Genomic DNA, 17,251 nt, shown 5'->3' on the forward strand with positions numbered 1-17,251 from the left:
GAGAGTAAGGAGGGCGGATGAAAATAAGAAATTTCCTGGAATTAGGTGTACACGGCCACCGCAGGACTGGAGGAAGAGAGGCCAGACCTTCGTCCTGCTGTGGATGAAGTTAAGCTGATATTGATGCTCTCATTGTAAAGAAGTACCACATGTGTGTAAATCGGGCACCTTTCTCATTGATTAATAGAAGATTACGTTTCTGTGCAACATTTCCTATGCTATGCACGACGAAAGCTGGTGGCATAATGCGTGCTAAGATGCGTGTTGTATTCGTCGCCTCTTAATTAGCGTTGATGTATTTACTTTCACTCTATCGTGTACACAAGTGTCTGGTTTCAGTGATTTTTCTTTGGCGCTTTGTCGCGGTGACATCTCTTCTTGTAGATGTTCCTTGTCGTAAGGTCTTGAGCCAATGTTCGGTGCCTGCACCGCGTACTTGTAATCATCGCCCCGCGACTTCTGTATTGTTTTCACTCAAAATGCATCGCGACCAGTAAAGCCAAGTTGTCTATCTTCATGTAATGCAAGAAAGGAACAACCCCCACAGACTAAATGTATTTGCAGGATATTTGCCTTTTATAAACTCTCATTTATCAGAGGCCTTTGAAGCTGCGAAAGCTTGACTTTGCACGGAAACCCAGACACAATACGTTTTCGTGATTCGGCACAACTACAGCGCGACTCGGGTTTTTTCGCGCTGCCAAAATCAAAAAGCGGAATGCCGCTCAACGCTGCGTCGGCGTGTACAGCGCCGCTTGCCGACGGAAAGCTTACGAGCAGGAGGAACCGACGCGCGCGCGTAGCACCACGGGCAGCGCAACGCAACGGCTGGCGCCATCTACGTTGTGGCGCTCGAACCTTGTGCACGCGTGGCAACGAAGCACACAAACCCTACGCAGGGGTGGGCGCGAAAGGAAAGCGGCCCCGAAGCACGGCGCAACGGGGTGAGAGCGCGGGAATATTTAAACCCGCATGTATAGTCGGGGACAAAAGTCTCTGGACCATGGCTCCCAAACGAAGCCGATAGCTCGGCTATTAAATGGCGGCTGGAGACCACACTTATTTATTTATTCAAAATACCCCCAAAGGCCCTCATTTGAGGGTATTACATGGGGGGGGGGGGGGGGGGGGGGGAGTAAGTACAAAGCATTGTTATAAGGTTAAAAATATTGCACTAAAATAAAATAGAAATCACAAAATATTAATCATAAATAGGCATTCACAGAAAGGGTCGCAACAATGCACATAACAGCAAAATTTGAGCATAAATAACAGCACCGCTAGAAAAAGAAAAAGACGACACTGGAAAAGGTGCACTGAAGTACAAAACAAAAAATATAAAATAAAAAGAAGACAAGGTGGAAGAAAAGAACGCTCAAAAAATACCTTTTTAGTTGTTGAAACATGAGTGCATAAGATGTTGGAATTTATTTAGATCAGATTCTGTGGCAATTTCTGATGGCAAAGCGTTCCATTCGGTTATTGTGCGTGGTAAAAAAGAATAGGCATAATGGAATGACTGGCAGTTAATGCGTTTAACTTTGTAAGGATGATCGCGACGTGGAAAGATAACTGGCGGTGGCTGAAAGAATTCATCATGAAGGGAAGGATGGTGATAAAGCTTGTGGAAGAGTGATAGACGGGAAATTTTTCGGCGCAGTGCTATGTTATCTAACTCGGCTTTAGTCTTCAATGAGGTGACGCTGGTGTAACATGAATAATCAGAAAAGATGAATCGCGCAGCACGGTTTTGCAGGGCTTCGATGTTACTGATGATATAATTCTGATGAGGATCCCAAATGGCAGACGCGTATTCGAGTTTCGGACGGATATGTGTCAGATGAAAGAGCAAAACTTTTACCTTCACCTCCACAAGTATGGACTCCAGTCGCCGGCTAATGGCGCAGCTATCGGCTTCGTTCGAGGAACACGTGGTCCAGAGACTTTTTTCCCCGACTGTACTCTCTGACGGCATCCACCGCAGTTCGCTTTAGCAGCCGACTTTAGCTGGCCAATCCTAGCTGGTGGGTGGACAGGATGTGGCCGGGGGCGCGTGTCAGTTCCATTTTGCTGGGCATGTGGACCACAGCGTGGATGCAGACAGAACAGGGCCACGGTGGGCGCCGTCGAGTTGGCAGTGGTCGATTGCCTGCGTGCCTGTGCGCCCTCTACGTTCGCCTCTTCGCCTGGTAGAAGAGACCAAGGACGGGCACAACGGTCCCCGTGTTTTGTGCGCGTTACGCAGGTTTGTGGATCCGCCAGGTGCGGCAAGCGTAGTTTCTCCTCATTGCACAAACAACGTACAAGTGTGCCAAGGCGCATTCAGCGCATGCAGTGGCGCCGCTGAGGTTGTCGTTTCAATTTCTTTTGCGCTGCTTTCCGCGTAGTTCCTTATAGCTTCAGCTGCGCGGAGATATTGAACCAAATCGTAGCACCATCACCGAGCTGACCGTGCAGATTATTTTAGACGGGTAGCAGGTTTTTAGAACTGAAAGCATCAAACGAACCAAGCTGCGAAAAAACCTGCTCTCCCTCGGTAACAGGACGGTAACCTAGAATGGAGGGCATTTTAAGTTTGAAGCGAATGCGGAAAAAGCTGCGATAACGAAGGACTTCGATCCCTCTTATGACAAAGTCGAGACTTTGAAGACCGAACGAAGCGATGTAACCTTGCGCTCTGCGTAATACCAGATGAGAATGCTCCCGAATCATAACTTGTGTCTGAAAAGCTCGTTCAAAAATATGTTAGACTAACTTCCGCATTGAGACTGCCATAAATAAATTGCCCATGAAATACTGAAGATCAAATATATTAAAAGTCGTTCCAGCCGTTTCATACTTTGGGACTATTCTCGAACCGCAAACGTAGCTATAATGAAATGAAATCTAAACTTACCTCCGTCCCACTTTCAGTCCGTCGCAGAATTTCGATTATACAGGGAGTTTCACGTAACTTGAACCAAAGATTTAAAAAAGGCGGTAAACCGCAGCCCGCTGAAACCAACGACACCTTGTTCGCAATCATGTGGCGCTCCTCAGCATATTTTTAATTGCGCTTAATTAGTTAATTAACTGTGATTAATTATGGAAAATTTTAAATATTCATTTTAGTGCCAAGACCGTTACGTTAGGTTGTAGAGGTTTATAAACGACCGATACCGTTTATTGCAGCATCGTATCTCCTACGGTGCCCTTTTTTCAGGCATTTAAAGAAAGCCCGCGAATTATGAAAAAGTACCACGTGACTACGCTCGTGCGCTACCAAATAGCAGCGCTGTCAACGGCGTTTCGAGCAAACGGAGAGTGCCCGCTGATCGTGGCGAAGTGAACGGCCGCCGTTCTTAGCAGCGGCTTGATAGTGCGTCAGCACTTCCACACCCAAACGTTTTCTCCGGGCTGGTAAGTGACATCCCTGTGGCGATGGTTGTAACGGTGAGCGTCCTTTGCTTGTTGATGCCGGATATGTCGCCGAGCAAGTTGGTGGGCAGCCGCAGCTTCGTGAACAAAGCGGTCGGCCTCCACGACAGCGGAGTTTACACTACCAGGAAAAAGCATTGCGTCGAGCATAGTCGCGGCTTCGCGACCATGGACTAAGCGAAACGGTGTGAAGTGAGTCGTCTCCTGCAGCGCAGTGTTATATGCGAAAGTAACGTAAGGGAGTACTGCATCCCAGTTGCGCTGGTCGTCGTCGACCTACATGGAAATCGTGTCGGCGATCGTCTTATAGGCGCTCAGTGAGTCCATTAGTTTGCGGGTGATAAGCTGTTGTTCGTCGGTGGCTGGTGCCGCTAAGTCGCATAACTTCCTTCAAGATACTCAAGGAGAGGCCGTAGTTCACTCTCGTCTCTTTGGTGTTGAGTGAGGACGGACGTGGAGATGGCGCCGAGAAAAACAAAATCGGTGTCAGGATCAGCTGGGTTGTCCTCAACAAGAGCACGAGACAGACAGTCGGCATCACAGTGCTTCCTACCGGACTTATAAACGATGGTGACGTCGAACTCTTGAAGGCGAAGGCTCCAGCGTGCAAGCCGCCCCGAGGGATCTTTGAGGTTCGCCAGCCTGCACAGCGAATGGTGATCACTGACGACTCTAAAAGGGCGGCCGTATAAGTACGGGCGAAATTTGGTCACTCCCCACACAATTGCCAAGCATTCTTTTTCAGTGGTGGAATAGTTCGCCTCCGAGCGTGACAAAATGCGGCTTGCGTATGCGATTACGCGTTCGAGACCATCCTGCCACTGCACAAGGACCGCACCGAGGCCGATGTTGCTGGCGTCTGTGTGCAGTTCAGTGTCGGCTGACTCGTCGAAGTGGCCAAGGATGGGCGTACTTTGCCGACGAGTGCGGAGGTCTTCGAAGGCCTGTTGTTGCTCCTGGCTCCCTGAAGAACGGTTCGGCATCTTTCGTGAGACGGATGAGGGGCTCAGCGATCTGGGAGAAGCTCCGCCTCGGTTTCGGGAACGCTCAACGACCGCGTGCTGCTAGAACTGGATGTAGCAAATGTCCAGACGACTGAGAGCTGTCTCTCCCTCCTTGCATACGAGATCAAGACGGCCGAGACAGTGGACTCCGCGCCCGTCGACGATAACTGCTACATGCACCAGGACTACTGCCCCTCTGCACGGGCACCCCATGAACAGCAGGTGTTCGTGTGCCAAAATCCCGTGCCCGGGTGAGCCGCCGTCGGTCCACACGACCTGCCGCGCCGAGGGCGGCGCTTTCCAGAGGGGGGGGGGGGGGGGGGAGCAATGCCACATTCCTGGGCACTCTCGTGGCGCCGTCTCCCGGCCGAACTGCCTTAAAGGTGCACTGAAGAGGATTCTGAACTTGTCTTTTTGCCGCGGGAACTCGATCTACACGTTCCGAGCATTCTTAGAAACTGCAACTTATTGCCCTGTGTGGCCGATTTCCCTAATTAAATCGAATTAACGTCCGGCTCCCGCCCTTTTTTTTAATTCTGCCTCGTACGATGGGCGGAGTCGACCAACGCGTGAAGTTCCTTTCAGCCAGCTCCGTGGAGGCTTTGCTTTCTCTTTATTTTGTTTTTTAGGTTTCCATGAATAAAGAGTTTCATTCGCAGATAATATAGCCGCAAAATAAGCCCGCAGAAATAAAAATACGCGCGGACTATTTGCTTCTACGGACTACTACGTATTACTCCGCCGATGGCAGAGCGGCAAGTCGCCACGGGACTGGGTGAAAGGCACTCCACGCGTTGGTCGACTCCGCCCACCGTACGAGGCAGAATTCAAAAAAAAAAGGGCGGGAGCCGGCCGTTAATTCGATTTAATTTGGGAAATCTGCCATACAGGGCAATAATTCGAAGTTTCTAAGAGTGCTAGGAACGTGTAGATCGAGTTGCCGCGGCAAAAAGACAAGTTCAGATTCCTCTTCAGTGCACCTTTAAGGTGGCGGTTCCACTGCCGCCATCTTGCGAGTAGTTCAGATTCTGCCACCAGGCTACGACACTGATCCATCACTGAGAAAGTGTCTACCCGTCTTGGCCCCGAGCGACCCCAGACTGGTTTTGGTTGAGATGTTGAGATACGTGTCCTGTCCTTTCTTGACCCGCGCTGGGTGAAGGCTTTTCTTTTTTTGCTACGCCTGCCTTCAGAGGATTACAAATGAACCATGGCAAACCCGGCTGCTAGTCCCCGTCGTGCGTGGGGGGAGGTGTTGGCTGGGGTGGTTCGGCATGCTTCTTTCTCTGCCTGTCCCTTGCCAAAGCCAAAGCGAGTGGGGCTTCCTTTATTCGGTCTATGGTTCCGGAAGGATGAAGGGAAAAAGTTGGAGAGCCGGGACAAAGAGGGTACCATCTTTGTCCAAACGGCGTCAGAGGTGGGGTGATCCTTGTTCCGGATAAGGATTCCCAGCACGGGAACAAAGGACCGTTTCCTTCCCTTGGTTGAGTAGCCACAGAAAGCTGTACCGTCGATGTTACTATCTGGAGGGCCTCCTTTGAGGGTATGTGCCGTTTCGTTCTTGAGTTTTATCTGTGGTGACATATATTAGTGGGAGCAAAGAAAAAGAAAAAAAAATAATGCTGTCCAGCCGGCACCGCAAAAGGCACAACATCGATACAGTGGAAACTTGGGAGAGTTAGTGATAATTGTCGACATAATTGCACTGCGCAAATTACTAAGTAAGCGAAAAGAGAAAGCGGACGCCAAAAATAAGAAAGGTGTGATATCAAGCAAATTCTTTATGTTTATGTCCCATGTATATATTTCTAGCGTTTTTTTTTTTTTCATGAAATCGGTTCCTTTCTTGTGTCCTTCCTTCTGCCTGCCCTCGTCTTTTGCGCGTGCAATCATGTCGTCACTGTTGATGCATAGTCATATTAGTAGTAGTCGGAACACTCCTGGTCTAGAGTGTAACCTGCCAACTCTAGCGCTCAAAAATATATATTTTTTTTATCAAATGATATTACATCTATGATAAGAAAACTATAACAAAGACAGCTATACAATTTAGTCAACACTCGGCGGATGCCTGTCCAACCTTAGAAACTATGGTTGGTAAAGAAAAAGGCAGAGAGAAGTGGGCAATTGTCAATTTCTGTTTACCCTTGAGATGAATCGACATTGCGCAAGAGACGTGAATTGCTATTGAGAGGGTTAGCACCGCAGGGTGTCGGAATATGTTCACCTCAGAAGAAAATATTCGCCGTACATGCGGCGGCACCTTGCAACCAATTCCGATCAACTTAGACAGAATTTTGCCAAGGTTCACAAAAATGCAGTACAGATGCATACCATTCACGAGGCGGACTCAGACTAAACATTGTACGAAGAAAGGGGGGGGGGGGGGGGGAGGTGTGCAGGAACGCTGCCAAAAAAAAGGGGTCGGCTATAAAGCGACAGTTCTGTAGGCACTTAGGGCGACCCCCTCCCCTCTCCCGTTTGGACCCTCAACTGCGTGCTCTTATTTATGTTAGACGTACGTCTTTCTTGCATCCAGTTTACATCATTAGGTTGCTTATTTCATCCAGAATTTTTCATCGCGTGCTGAAATGTATATCTTTCTCGCCTTGCGTCGATTTGCCCCGATTTGGGTTGAATCAAAGATGGAAAAAGCGCGCGCGCGCGTGGGTGTGTATGCGTGCGGGTCCACTCGCGCGTACCTGGAAACTGAAGGAGCAGCTGCTATTTTCACACCATCTATTGTCTGGCAACTATAGCCTCGTTTACATGAACCCGACTTCGGCGGGTCGAGCCAGGAGATCGAGTTGAGAAAGGTCAGCCCAACTTGACGACTGCGTGTTTACATGAACTCGATTTTAGCGAGTCGAGACCGGTTCATTAGCAGCGGCACCAAGCGTCGAGCGGTGCAGCGGGACAGGGCAGTGGCAGCCTGGAAGATTGCGGCATGCACGGCTGCCTCGGAGGCGCTACGGCGCAAGCGAATAACAGGTTCGCATTTATCACCTCCCCTTCCACTAACCCGACTCCGACTCCATCCGGTTTACATGCTATCTGCTGTTGGCGTCGAGTGAGTCAACCCATCCCCTGCAGCGGAGTTGACTGGACTCGCTCCCTCGACTCCCGGACCCGACATTTAGGTGTTTACATGAACCCAGTAACCGGTTTTCAGCTCAAATCCTCAACTCAACCCGTCATGTAAACACCGCTTATAACATGCTTGTAATCATTTTCCGAGAATTCCTTTTCCTGCGGCGCTAGTCTACCCCACCTGCTGGAGGGGCGCGCACCTTTTGGCTCAGCTGGAAAGAGAAGGGGGTGGTCCTTTGTGCCAGTTCCGAAAGAGGGAACTTCTCAGCACTATAGTCGGTTACAACTAAAGAACGAAGCGGCACATACAACTCAGGGGAGCCCCCCAGCCAGTCACGCCGATTTCTGTGGCTGTGCATGCAGCCAAGTCTGCAAAAGAGAGGGAAGGAGACGGCGTTTTGTCCCCGAGTCGCCGAGAGTGGAATGTCCTTTGTTCGGGATAAGGCTGCGCATAGCCTTAGCTGCATAGCCAGTAGTAGTTTATTAAAATAATAATAACACAAAAAGAAAGGAAAAGATTTTGCTGCCCCCGCATCTGCCATCGTCTCTAGGAGCACCTGAGCAGCGGCACCTGTAAGGAAAGGGATAACGAGCTGACAGGTAGAAGAGAAATAAAAGTGTGAAAAGACAGGGAGAAAGGAGAAGGTAGGTGTGGTAGGAAGCAGTAGGTGTGGCGCCCCCGTCTATTGTCTCAGCTGCACTGGCCACTAAATGGGGGAGGGAGCTGGGGCGCCTCTTTCGCATATGTCCGCGCGAGAGCGTTTTTTTGCGCAAAAGCGCTGAGTGCTCTCGGTGGGTCATGTTCGGCATCAGACGGTCGTGGCGGCTTCAGTCTCCACCGGTGCTGTCGCGGCGCACCGGTGGACCGGTGGAGACCGAACAGAAAACTGTTCGGTCGACGCGCTTGGCTGGGCGGTCTCCTTTGATGGGCATGTGCTGCTTCGCTCTTGAGTTGTACCCGACTTATATGCCACATGGATTCATTTCAGCGGTGGAACATGGCGCCCTCTAAACCACGGCATTCGTTTGAAAGAAGTGCGAGTCTAGTTCAGGAAAACTGCACCTTCTTGATGGTTAGTGCTGAAATAGTGCAGCTGCAGCCGCCATGAAAGCAGATGATAGTTTGCTGGTTGTGATAAACGGCGGAGACTCAAGTAATTTTCACTCGTCGACAAGCTAGAAAGCTGCTCGAGTTTTCCAAAGAAACGGATCGAGGCTGGTTCATGGCAACATGTTATTGTGGTGCGCTGTTTGAACATTTCTTCATGAGATACGAGATGTTGGCAGCCGCTGATGTAGGCTGTAAACAGCTGGCTGCAATTCACTCATCTCAAAGGCTAGCGACGACCAGGCCTGCACTCGACCATCCGTTTTGGAAGCAGACAGTGCCAAACTGCGCTCAAAGTGCCGGAACTAGCGGTACACACCCGCCGCACCACCGCTGCCGCAGAACTTTGCCGAACTGATGCAGTGAGTGCAGGCGAGTCGAGCGCTCTCCAACTTCCCCTCCACAGCGCTAGCCGCAACAACGAACAACCGGCAGCACGAAGCGAAAGCCTGTCTCTTTCCCTTTCCTGTCGCTTTAGCAATGCCAAAGCTGCCCTCGAAAAATAATACGACGCCCTGAATGCGTTTCGTAGCGTCAGGTGAAAAAAATTGGCAGTGGCTTAGCTCTGCTATGCCTGGATATACGTAGCGTAAAGCGCTCCGGTGTTTCGGCCGCACGTTTCGCCTTGGCTCGATTGCTCATACGCTGCTCGACAGCGAATTGCCAGGCGACAACCTCGGGATCGGAAGAATTTAAATTTTCCAGTCTTCTGCGCCGTTTGGCAGCGGCTCGACTCTCGTTAGCGTACCAGAGCTTACATGTCGAGCGCGACCGTCTTTTATCCGCGCACCCTCCTCGCGCATGCGCAGTAGCGCGCGGCGCAACTGTCGTAAACACGGCTCCGGCCAGCGCCTCCTTGAGGCTAAAGATCACGCGTCGGAGAGGAGCGCACACCGGCTGTGGCAAGGAGGCGACGCACCTGCGCCTCTCGTGACGTCACGCGGTTTTCGCGCATGCGCAGAACGGGCGGCGCGCACACACACACGCAAAACTCGGCTCTGACCCGCGTAGTGTGGCTTTACGCTACAAAACAATCCAGCAAAGCAATATGGCGGAAATCAGCTTGGAAGTTCGACACACACTACAGAGGGCAAAATGGAGGGACACGTGCAAACATCGTAGAGATATCGTTCCCTCTCGTGAACACCTCCTGATTTTAAATGTTTAGCAGCGCCACACTCGTTATTTTTTTGAACTGTGATTATTTAGTACACGTGCGTTGGTGTAGATGGCGCTACTTACTACATTTGTCTACATTTAGCGCATGTCCCTGCGTTATTGCTATTATTGTTTGTATTTTGTGGACTTTGTTGTTGGTAATCGTTACTAGTTGATTAAAAGAATGAGAGACCGACATTTTAAGAGTATATTTGGCAGAAAAAAAGAAGCCGCGGAACGTTTCAAGAGCTTGTGCCCTTCATAAGGAGAGCAAAAAAGGTAGCTAAAATCAACTAGACATTGCACATTCCCCAAAAGCCGTAGAGTAAAGGCGATGCTTAGCCCCGTAGAGCGAAGTATTAAGTTTCTTCACGCAAAATCTCAGAACTGCCACGTGCTGGTTACTTGAACAGTATTGCATTCCGTTTTTAACTATTTCGAAAAAACGCTAACTTTGATCAGTAATAACTTTTAAACTAATTAAGACACATGGATGAAATTTTCAGAATAGAAGAGCGATTAGACGATCTCAAACTGTACAAAAAGTCGCCGCAGTGCAATGCATATCCCAAAAGTTATTGCGGATTACATTGTTCTGTTTTCTATGCTTTTCAAACATGCGTGGCTAATAAAATAACCTATACACGAACTTATAAATGCTTAAAAACGTTCACTAGCATCAGATCTAAAAGTATCTCGAAAGATTTTTTTCTAGGTGCAAGAGGTTTTACACAATTTTGCATTTCCTGAGACAAGTTGAGCTCAACTGCCAGTTTTCACCTTTGCGTTTTCTTTTACAGTTGAAACAAATTTGCAGCTATCGTTAAACCAAATGCATCTTTTGAAAGCAGAGAAAACTAGCTTTTCGGAGATATCTGAACCATATTTATGAAGCGAACGAGCGATGTACAGTCGACGTACAAACATCACCAAAAATGGTTCCCGCTCACCGTCAGAGTGGGACCGCCACCTTAACTGCTATTCTGGCTAGCCTTAGCCATGGTGGCGGGCAGTGCTTCTTCTTCGTCGTCTCTTCTGTGTGGTGCCCTCTGGAGTCCACTGCTGCCTGGCGCTGCACAGTAAAACGTGTCCTGGCCATCCCGACTGTCTGGGACTGTCTGACAATATTATCTTAATTCATAAGAAAGGAGTGGGCGTAGTCAGGCTGACGATGTGCTATTTAGCGTGAAATTAAAGATGATAACGATGTCTCTTGTCTTAAATCCGACATTAACAAGGTTCTTCACCGGTGTTATATTTGGTACATGTTGACTTAACATTAATAAGTGTAAGCATGTAGGTATTCCTCGTCTCTCCAATGCCCCTTCTTCGTATATTAACAACGTGTCTCTCGAAAACGTGTCGTCTAATAAATATCTGGGTGTTTATGTTTCTTGTAACCGGTCTCGGAAAACTCCCGTTGAATAAATAATAAATAACGCTGATCGCATGCTTGGGTATCTTCGTAGATATTTCTCACGTTCATCTAGTTCAATAACATTATTACTTTATAGATCATTGCTACGGTCCAAGTTGGAATATGCTGCATCTGTCTGGAGCCCTGGCATCGATTCACTCGTTTCAGACTTGGAAGCAGCGCAGGACCGCGCTTGCCGTTTTATTCTTTCTAATTATCACCGAACAAGGAGTGTAATCACCATGAAATCAATTTTGTCCCTACCACTTCTTTCCCAGCGCAGATCAATAGCTTCATTGGTCTTTTTCATAAAATTTACCACAACAGCTTTCCCAAAGAAAAGTTGGTCAAAGTCGGTTTTATTTCTCAAAGAAAATATCACCATCATAAAGTTGGAATCCCATCTTGCGACACGAAATGTTTTCACGACTCATTTATACCCCGAACTTGTGTCAGCCGGAATCACCTTCAGCACGACATCGCAGACATTTCTGATACTATTACATTTCGAAAAGTCATTAATAGTTCTCTCTGGGTATGTATTTTTTTTATTACTTTATAAAGTTTACCTTTCACTGTTTACACACTGTTTTCATGTATCGCTACTGCATTTCTAATGTCATTAGCTTCCTGTGTTTACACTTAATATGTATTCCTGGTTTATTTTATTTTGTCTCATCCTTGTTGTTGCTATTTATGCTGAATTTTTTATGTATCCCCACTCCCCTCTGTAATGCCTTGAGGCCCTGAGGGTACAATAAATAAATAAATAAATCAAGAAGATGGTAACATGAGCATAAGGAACAAGAATACCGAAAAAGACGCCACTCCTGAGCAGCTCGGGAGTGAAAGCAAAAGACACGGACCAAAATCAAGGTGGAAATAATATCGGACTCTGTATGCAGCTGCGAAAGAGTCAACGCCAGGAACCAGGAAAAGACACAATCAAGTCCCGGACACCATGGTGAAGCTGGGAGCCAGGAGCGCAGCAGGCGAAGTCGTCGGCACAAAATCATAGCGGTAAGATATGCTGGGCTGCGCATTGAAACCACGCGCTGCTCACATAAACGCAGAGAATGTAACAGAGACGGAAGAGTAGATGTCTGTCGAGGCAGTATGCTCGCAGCAAGAAGATCGGAGAGACAGAATGACAAGGACCGTGAGGAAAAGATGGATCCACATGCAGCGTAGAAGTGTAAAGCGAACAAGTAGAGACACACAAAGCGGCGGAGTCGTCGAGAGGCCAAACACAGCAGGAGCTGATATTGCGGCCGATAGGCTCTAACCTTCAAAAAGAAGAGCTGCAGATGAGCTCTCGCCTTGAAAACATGCAAAGAGAGCAGATGCAAATACACGCTGTTTTTACTGATGCGCAAGGGAAAATGCAGGTACTAAGGATCAGATCAACATCAAGGTGTGGAATGATAAAAAAGAAAAAAAAGTGTGCATCAGACCAGGACTTAAGGACCTGATGTCTCAATAGTCGGGCCGCAAAACCATCCGCAAGAGAATGCAAGCAGCAAAAGTGGCTAACAGAGTGAAAAATCACGTAGCTGGAAAGGAAGTACGTATCCGCCAGTGGAACAGCACAGGGTTAAGGAAAAAATAGGTGAAGTTATAACAGTAAATTAACAATGGCGAACAGCAGCCACACGTAAATGCACTGCAAGAAGCTAACAGAGAGGGAAAGCTAGTTGGATACAAGACACACAAACAGTCTTTGCTCCCTAGTCGAAAACGACAGGACCGTTACACAACATGACATTGTAGACACCGAAAGCGAGCACATAGCTTTGAGGTTCTTCCTTTAACCGAAAACAATGCTAGCACGTCTATACTAAATCTTGGTTGCAAACCAAGTACAACACGGTCATCCGGCAAGCAAGCAAAATAGCAGGCAGCAAAAAATGATCCAAGTAGGAGACATTATCGCAGCTCACGAAGCGTTAGAATGCACTTGACGAACACATATAGCAATAGGCACTAAGGCTAACAACGTACCCTGACAACCAACGCAAATAGAAAACGGAGTAACAAGAGGCAGAAACCCAGACCTTACACTCCACGATGCGGAATGAAAGAATATTGAGGACACCCACAGTAGCGGTCATTACATACGAGTAACAGTAAGCAATGAGATATCGTAAGCAACTCCAACGAACTGAACTAACCGACTTGGACGCGCCTAGGCAATACCGAAAAGATAAAGATCATAGTCATACAGAATCTTTGGAAGTCTGGTCAGAGGAAATAAAGAACAACTTAGAGACACTTACTTCACTTATGGAAGGGAAGAAATGGGCCACAGAGGATATGGAACAAGAAAAAACACCACCGGAAATTAAGACTACGTGTAGGCAATCCAACACATGAGCCAGGAAAATACGCTGAAGAGATCTGTCGAAATAACTGGAATAGAATATGCGACAGTTTGCACGAAAAGCTGGGCCAGCTAAACCAGGGAATACTCGAGTACCTAAGGCATGCAGTCAAGAGCAGTGGGGAGTATAGCAAATCTATGCATAACTTAATACACGAGTGTCCTGGAACACTAAAGGAGCTAGTGCGATAAAATCAATCAAGATTCGTAGGTACTGCCGACTGTTTAGAACACCAATGGGAAGTCAAAATGAGGAGTTGAACGACAGCTGACAGAAGAAACAAGAGCGGCAACGAAAAACTTGAAGGAAATGCCACACCGCACAAAGACAAAATCACAAATAAGGCCTTCAAAAACGTAGTAGAAAGCTCAATGAAGTCAATAAGCGTTATTTATTAAATCCTCGAATAAGGGATACATATTTTCTCTGAAGCTTTAAACTGGGATCCACAGACTGACAACGATCGTAACAAAATGAACAAAGTAAATAGCATCATATGTCGCAATAGGTCGAATCTACCAGCTAAAATTAAACTCCTAATATACAATGCCTTTATACTTCCACGTACCACATATTGTTTTATGATATGGGGTATTAGCACGAAACAAAACATTGGAAAAATAGTCGTAGCGCAAAAGCGGACACTAACACTGATAGCTAACAAGCCATGGTACTCAAACACAGATAACCTTTTTGTCAATTTTGATATTAAGAATCCTACGCCGCTGTATGCTTTTCGGATATTATACATGTATAAAATAACTGTGTCATGTAATAACCCTGTTTTCATCTAAATGCTTCACCCGATCCGTTACATTCTTCCTTCGGAACAATAGCGCAAACAGGACAAGTGACCAAGAACGAGCAGACACACACAGCGCTACTTCTTCTTCGTTCTTCGTTTTAACGTACGGCAGCATAATTCTTGGTCATAATCATTTTTCTCACTAGTTATTACGCTCAGTTAATATCCCACAAATAAACAATACTCCTTAATGACCTCGAAGGCAAAAAAGTTATACTGGAAAGCACCTCCAGAAATCCCTGATTTCAGTGCTTTATTTTCTTCAACAGTCTAATCAACTGTGATTTCGTGGATATGTATTGCTTGTTGAACTTGCTTTCTCGTATTGTATTTTGCGTGAATGCCTTGCTCTTGTGTTCTCGCGCTATGCTTGCTGCTGGAACTGTGCGCACAATGGGGCTCCGAAGTGCATATGGCAGCTTTTTCTGTTGTGTCCCCTCTCAAGTATGCATCCTGCGAGAGGAATAAATGATTTTCAAATCTTTTCCACGCGGAAGCAAACACAAATAACACTCGTACCTAAACCTGGAAAAGGCCCCAAAAAAGGAAACTCAAAACCAATATCACTTGCATCGTGCGTAGGAAAGGTAATGGAGCGTGTCATCTGCAGCAGGTTGCAGAACTTTCTGGAAAATGCCAACTTGCTACCGAATACTATGTTCGGATTCAGAACATATCTTTTCACGCAAGAAATTCGACTAAACCTTAAAGAGGAGATATTTACAAAAATAAACAGGCTAACAACCAGAGGGATCGTCGCGTTGAAATAAAAATTCCCATTTGATAACATCAAATATGACGCAATACTTAAAAAGTTCGGCAGTGCAAATCGGGGGCACAAAACGCAAAGCAACGTAAGAAACTTTCTCCAGAACAGGACGGCCACACCAGACATCGGTGAAGCCAGATCGCAACACCTACAAGTAGGAGGCCGATGACCTCCACAAGTAGAGCTGTTATCACGACCGCTCTTGAGTATATCATTGATAAAGCTGCCGGAGAAACTGGATCTGCATAGGTGGAGTCAAACGTGTGTTGTACGAAAATCAAATAACCATATGGATTAATAAGTTAATGAGGTAGTCCAGATATACGCAAAATATGTGGACTTCAAGGCTCGCTAGAGAAATCAGAACTTCTCATTGCGAAGAAAAGCCTGGGAAAAACCAAAATAGCTATCTGATGTTACCATCAGTATATGAAATGAGATAATAAAGCCAGTGCCGAAGAATAGAACCCTTGGCCTCCAAACGGAAGGAGATGGTAGTAGTTCGCCAACGCTACATAATTTCACTTAAACAACCACCCAAATACTAAGAATGATGGAGAATAACAAACAGGGGCCAAGGGATGAATGAATGAGACCCGATACGCTTAAAATAGGCAGTCGTATCCACAAGGATAGCGCATTGCACCCCATATACTGTCTTTAAGCCACAAGAAAAAAGAGACACTATATAGATAGGCTAATCAGCCAGGCTTACAAACAGGGGCATGAGGGGGCCTGCCAGCATGGCAAACAAGGAGTTAGAGGCCGAAGTCCTTCATAAAAGCCTTGAGGAAACCGTAGAAGCAGGCAACGAGATCGAGTATCAGAAACGGCCATAGGAAGGAACGATCGGCACACAACCAGAAGTGGCCATTCAAATAAAAAAAAATGAGGAAGACATACCACGATAAACTCGGAAATAGATGAAGATAACATAAATACTTAGAAATATGCACCCGGAATACCACGAAGAGAGAGTAAAGCCTAGGCTAAATACCTACAAAAAGCGCATAAGTGCACACCACATGCATTTATACAGACGCAGCCGTGTGTAAGGGGAAAAACACGATGGCAGTAGTAGTCATAGACAACGAGCTAAACACCAGAGCGAGTGTGACAATTGGAGAAACTCGCGCAGAAGAAGCGGAGGGAATCGCAAGAGCCATCAAGACAAACAGTACCAACCAGAACCCAATAATGAACAGATTCCCAATTGGCATGCACGAATCACATGAGATCGAGAATCTCAAGGAAAGCACTAAACGTATTGAGCAAAAGAAAGCACAAGATAACAGAAACAATAATAACCTGAACCCCCAGAGATAAGAGCCTCCCAGGCAGCAATGGCGCACGCTCCGCCGGCCTAGGATTGGCAGGCCAGGCAGCGCGAGAGGGGAACACGAAGTAAAACCCGGGGCTGATGACATGTCATGATATATACGTTACAGTAGTAGAAATCAGTGAGAATGAAATTCTCACAACGAGATAAGTCCTTCACGAAAGAAGAAATGCCTATCAGACGCTTCCTGACAAACACATACTCTCACCTAATCATAAGATATATCCAACGATTATATTAGAACGCATGCATTCTCGCGGAGAAAGATGGTATGACATCCCTTGGGCATATAAAAAAAATCAACCAACGTTGGAAATACAAACTCGACGCTTTAGCAGGTGCTGTCCAGCTCGGACGACGACGACCAGAGGAGCCTGGTCATCAGGACCCAAACGGCAACTGCCTCCAGTGAATTCTTGGACGGAGGACACTACTCACACTGCTTCATCAAAAGTAGTAGTGTAAATAAAGCGGTTACTGCAACCACCGCCTTCCAATACTGCAAATCCTTCTCTCTTTCAGTCCCGCCCTCCCGATTTCTTTACGGCGGGGTTGAGGTGTCCACCGAGAATCGAGGCACTTAATGCGGCATTTTGCTGCCCTAAAAACAACTATTTTTTTTTCTCGCATCAACTATCTCGGAAAGATGTACGTCAGTCTGCGATACTGAACACGGTACGCGGAGCTCAGCAACCGAACGCGCTAGCCGCTGAGCCAGTGCGGCGGGTGGAGTTTGTTTGCCGAAAGCTTTCACATTGACCGT

General features: G+C 47.1%; 1 protein-coding gene across 1 annotated transcript in view; it reads right to left on the minus strand.

The window, feature by feature from the left end:
* nab (NGFI-A-binding protein homolog) overlaps positions 1 to 17,251 on the minus strand; it is a 661,188-nt gene that overhangs the window by 340,284 nt on the left and 303,653 nt on the right. The gene's annotated exons all lie outside the window — the stretch shown is intronic.

The sequence above is a fragment of the Amblyomma mixtum genome, chromosome 6, assembly GCF_055824585.1.
Source record: "Amblyomma mixtum isolate Tamu chromosome 6, ASM5582458v1, whole genome shotgun sequence".
Taxonomy (NCBI): Eukaryota; Metazoa; Arthropoda; class Arachnida; order Ixodida; family Ixodidae; genus Amblyomma; species Amblyomma mixtum.